Source organism: Myxocyprinus asiaticus, chromosome 23, assembly GCF_019703515.2.
Source record: "Myxocyprinus asiaticus isolate MX2 ecotype Aquarium Trade chromosome 23, UBuf_Myxa_2, whole genome shotgun sequence".
Lineage (NCBI taxonomy): Eukaryota > Metazoa > Chordata > Actinopteri > Cypriniformes > Catostomidae > Myxocyprinus > Myxocyprinus asiaticus.
In genome coordinates, this window is record NC_059366.1 from 18,696,579 (window position 1) to 18,702,525 (window position 5,947).

The window sequence follows — 5,947 nt, forward strand, 5'->3', positions numbered from 1 at the left end:
AAACTGGTGAGCTCCCTGCTCAGCCAAGACACAAGTTTGACTGATCCAGAGCCTCAAGCATCACCAGACACAACTGGGCCATCATCGCAGTTCCCTCATGCCAGCTCAGCCCACTCACCTGTATTTCAACAGTCTCCCTGCCCCTCATCTTCCATGATGCAAGCCACACAGACTGTTCCAGAGGCACAGAGCACATTAAGGGACCCACGCACAATTCAGTCAACATCCAAAACAACTCCTCAGTTGGCATTACAAGCGACTATGCCGGCACGAGTTCTAGCTCTCACAGTGCAATTATCCTCATGTGCAGTCACTCAATTCCAAGGAAGGCCACAAGCCGCATATTCTGGGGAGAACGTCACCTGTCTCACAGCAGCCCAGCCCAGTCTCAATGCCACTACCTCAATTCAACCCCATGCAAGCAGCAGCCACCCAATTTGCAACACCACACACAGATAGTGTTCTGATATCGCAGACTGTACCTCCTGTCGCATCCATTGCATCACCCTAAAATGTGAATACTTTATTACCAAGCTAGGTAGCCCCACCTATCAGTCACTCAGTTTTTTTTCCAGCCACTCAGCAGCGAGTGACAGTCTCATCTAACACACCCATCTGCCCTCAACCCTATCCACATCCACCTGTTCCCCAAACTGGTTACTTACCTCAACCTGGAACAGAGCTTCTGATGGCAGCAGCCTATGGTATCCCTCGGCCCACGCTACCAGTGTTTGACAGTGGCACAGAAAGCGATTTTGCCTTGTTGAAATTGGCCTTAGACAATCTATTAAGTCACCATATTCACATCAGCGAGCAGTACAAATACCAAGTGTTACTGAGCCACCTGAAGTTTGCTAGTGCTCAGCAGCTGGCTAAAGCATATATGCACCACCCACATACACCGCTGCCTTGCAAGCTTTGCAGGAGAAATATGGCCAGCCCAGGCAGCTTGTGCAATCAGAATTAGGTGCTATCATGAGTACTCCGCCGCTCAAAATGAGTGATGCTAATGCCTTCAACTCGTTTGCCTTATCTGTCCAACCCCTGGTGGGCATGCTGAGGACTCTGGAGGGTCAGAATGGATATGAGCTTGTGTGTGGTTCTCATGTGGACCGCCTTCTGGGAAAGATGCCACCCGTTTACAGAGACGGCTTTGTAGAATACTGTCTAAGCCATGGTATCCTTCAAACTGGTACAGATAGAACCTACACTCTCCCCGACTTAGCGGCTTGGTTACAAATGAAGTCACAAGCAAAGCGCATCTCTAACCGAGCTGCTGCCATGTTTCAGTCTGACACAACAAAGTCATCTGTGAAGAGTAAAGGCACTCCAGATCAGCGAGAGCATTCAACACCGGTACTTCTGACAGCTGAGAAAGCTGCCAAGCCCTCTGAACCGGCACAGGCTAAACCCAGTTCCAAGCCAAAGCCTTATTGTCCTCATTGCGATAACCGAGATCATTATCTCAACTCCTGTGATAAATTCAAGAGGCTGACCACCACACAGATCGTCACCTGGATCACAGAGGGTAAACGCTGTTGGAAATGTGGTCGGAATCATCCAGTGGACTCCTGTAACCTCAAGCAGCCCTGTAAAGTCTGCAAAGAACTGCACCTTACTGTCCTACATGACTCTGTCAAAGATACTTCAAGAGCTGTGCTTATAGTGAGTTTGCCATCCACACAAATCTATCTTGACAGACCCAACCGCTCACAGAAAGTAATGCTTAAGGTTGTCAAAGTTCTCTTGCACAGTGGTGGCCAAACAATGGAAGCCCATGCTGTTCTTGATGACGGCTCTGAAAGAACCATCGTCATTCCTCCAGTAACTCAGCAGCTTGAGCTAAATGGAGCTCCAGAGGTTCTCCCTCTACAGACAATCTAACAAACTCATACCGAACTTAAAGTGTCCACAGTAACCTTGGAGGTTTTTCCCCTCACCAAACCCACAGAGAGGTATGTCATTCGTAATGCCTTTACCACCTCTGGTTTAAGCCTTACTGAACATAATTACCCTGTGGCAGCTCTCCAGAAAGCATATCGCCACCTGAAATGTCTACCCTTACAGCCTGTAGACAAAGTCAAACCCTTACTCCTCATCAGGTCTGATATGCCACACCTCCTGACTCCTATTCAGCCAGTGCATAGAGGAGCATTGGGTGGCCCAGTTGCCATATGTACAAGGCTTGGTTGGGTACTGCAGGGCCCAATGTGTCCAATTCAGCCCCCCAGAGGTCAGCAAAAATGCCTGCACATTATGACAGCTCCACCACATAATGAGCTGTATCAGCATGTGGAGTGCTTGTGGCAAATTGACACCTTGCCATACAATGAAAAGCTGATCACAAGATCAAAGCAAGTCCAACAATCTTATAACCTCTTGCAGTCTGCCACTAGACGTAAACGGTGTTCAGTGGTATGCTACCCCACTGCTGAGGCGCACTCCTATCACCATGCTCCATGCAGGCAAGGAGGCTGTGCTCCCCAGTCTCAGAAACATTGAGAGAAAGCTGGCCAAGAATCCTGAGCAAGCTCAAAATTACTGCTCTGAAATTCAAAAGCTTGAATCTGCAGGCTACATTGCCAAAATATCACCAGAGGAGGCAGACCGGTCAACAGAGTCCTGGTTCATTCCGCACCACATGGTGCATCATAATGGGAAGGACCGAATATTCTTCAACTGTTCCTTCCAGTACCATGGTCAAAGCTTGAATGAACAACTCCTTCTGGTGCCAACACTGGGGCCATCCTTGCTAGGAGTCATCTTGAGGTTCCGACAACATGCAGTTGCAGTGAGTGGGGACATCAAAGGCATGTTCCACCAAGTATGTCTGTTACCCGGTGACAAGTCGGTGCTGCGTCATCTGGAGGAACGTGGATAGGGAATCTGACCCAGACATCTTCAAGTGGCAGGTACTTCCCTTTGGTACGACCTGCAACCCGTGCTGTGCCATTTATGCCCTTCAGTTGCATGCCCAGGAACACAAAGACACCATGACTGGCTTAGCTGACACTGTGGAGAACTCATTCTACGTTGACAACTATCTTCACAGTACTCCCGACCAAGGTGAGGCCAGAGCCATAATAGATGGATTGCGTCAGTCATTGTTGAAGGGAGGCTTCGAGATCAGACAATGGACGTGCAATATACCATCAGTTCTCAGACACCTCCCATCGGAAGCCAGATCAGCTAGTAGTGAGTGCTGGTTGTCTCAGGGTAGCACAGACATGCAAGAACCTATCCCCGGCCTACAATAGAATTGCCTCGATGACACCCTCGGGTATAAGAACCGCATAGCAGAGCCTGTTCAGCCCACCATGAGGAATCTGTACAAGACTTTGGCAAGCCAATTCGACCCCTTGGGTGTTATCATCCCATTCACCACGAGGGCTAAGACTCTTATCCAGGATCTCTGGAAACACAACCTCAGCTGGGATGACCCTATCGAACCCCTACATCTATGTGAGAAATGGTCCACGTGGGTTGCAGAGCTTTCCAGTATCACCAAACTACAATTCCCTCGACCTTATGCTTCTGGCAAGTCCGACACCCCCTCCACAGTTAGGGAGTTACATGTCTTGTGACGCCTCGGAGAGGGTATATGGTTCTGTGGCCTACCTTCGGACCACAGATGAGCATGAGGAAGTCCATATTGCCTTTGTCCTGGCTCGATCTAGAGTGGCTCCCCGTAAATGCCTATTCATGCTATGCCTAGAGCTGTGCACTGCACTTTCTGGAGCCCAAATGGCCAAAGTGATACAGACTGAACTCACCATTCCCATACACAAAGTCATATATTGGACTGATTCAACTACAGTGCTGCATTGGTTAAAATCAGAATCCTGCTGATACAAGGTCTTTGTGGGGTCCAGAGTAGCCGAGATTCATACTTTGACAGATGTTACCAGATGGAGGTATGCTGATTCCACTCGAAACCCAGCTGACCATATCACCAGAGGTCTTACCTTAGCCGAATTAGCAGGCCCTCACCAATGGAGATCTGGGCCATCCTTCCTGACTGAACCACAGGATATGTGGCCATTGACACCCAGCACAGAGCTGATCCAGTTTCGCTATAACCCATCAAGTGCCCCTCACTTCGGCGGAACATGGGAGCGAGAGGTGAAATCAAATAAGGCTGCCTTGTGAGTCATTCTACGGGAACAATCCGTGCCTGAATCTGTCCTGCAAATATTACTAGTGGAAACTGAGGGCATACTCAATTCCAAGCCGCTTGGCTATGTCTCATCGGACATTGCAGACCTGGATCCTGTTACTCCGAACATGTTACTCATGGGACGCCGTGATGCTTCATTGCCATAAGTCCTTTATGACTTCAACGAACTCTTTGGGAGACGCAGGTGGAGACGCAGTCAGGTATCAGTTCTGGACCGCCTTTATTCGCTGCTACTTACCAGAACTACAGGGCAGACAGAAATGGAGATCGAATGGCAAAGAGTTGGCAGCGGGACAAGTGGTACTCCTAATTGATCATCAACTTCCACGAGCTCTGTGGCCTGTGGGCACCGTGACAGAGACCTATGCAGGGGCTGACGGGAGGATTCGGACAGCCAAAGTCCAAGTCAAAAGCAAGATGTACACATGCCCTGTTGTGAAATTAATTCAACTTCCAAAAATGAGGGATGATGATATAGACCCTCCGGACAGCCTTTCTTGATGAATACAATTATCCTGACTGATAACTGGGGGCGGCTGTGTCAGAAAGTCCGTCCCGGAATGGAAAACAGGCAGTGGTTTCTGACAGACTGATATCAGAGTTGCTACTTCCAGCAGACTGAGGCAAGAGCCAGTTCCAGCTGTGCTCTCCCTGATATTGTTCAATGTTGTACGTTCATGCAAAAAATACCACACAACATAACTTTCCATAACTCCCTACAAACATAATATTGTAAATGGATGTCACTGACTGCCTGACAAGTGCTATTAAAGAGAAGTTTGAAGAGGATATACTTCTCCTGTGCCTGATTCTATTACCGGAATCACTGTCCATAATTGTCCGCCTGTAGAACTGTAAATTAACAAAGGTTGCGAGAAGTGCTACTCCGCAACAATTCCAGAGAGCAGTGTAATAATAATTAAAAAAAAATTTACTTTCAGAACTAATAAAACAAACATCAACTCTTGCCTTTCCAGACAGCATTATTTTTTTTTATTTTTTTGCAAAACCTCATTCTGAAATTTCACAACTTTGTTGTCAGACAGATTGCATATTAACACGTAATTGCCCAAATACACGTCAACGATGCCTATTCAGAGTCCAGAAACTTGGTCCACCCATTCATGATGAGCTAATAAGGATGAAGTAGGACTGATATTCCTAAACACCAGATGTCTAATAAGAGTAAAATGTGAGATAGTCCATCACCTCGTTAGGGAATGGTGAGGAGGAGTGATTGATGTTTATTTTTCACAAGATGCCTTATTTCACCTTTGCAAAGAGGCAAAGTGAAGGATGGGGCAGCACCTGTTTAAGACCCAAAAACAAATCAGCAGCATGTGTGTGAGCTCAAGTTACTTGCTTAACATGCAAAGGTCTGTACATAGATGTCCTAAAGGCAAGCAGCTAAAATTTACTTAAATAAATTGACCTCAGGGGACAAAATAGTGATTGAAAAATGCATGATTTGATCCCTGATTTACTGTAACTACACAAGCACATTTCTGTTACTTAAGAAAATTCACAGATGGAAAAACTCAAAAGTGGGCCAAACCCACTGGTCAGGGATGTCTAATGTTGGCATTTTGAGCACTCCCAACAGTACAGGCTTTATTGCTTATTGGGAGCAGTACATAATTAAATCCGAAATTAACAAATTATTTGCAAAGAAAAGGAACAAGGCAATATTCGCCCTAAGGGAAATACTACAAACATGCACATGTATATTTTTCAGGTTTTGTAGTAAAATAAGAGCACAAATACCCCAAA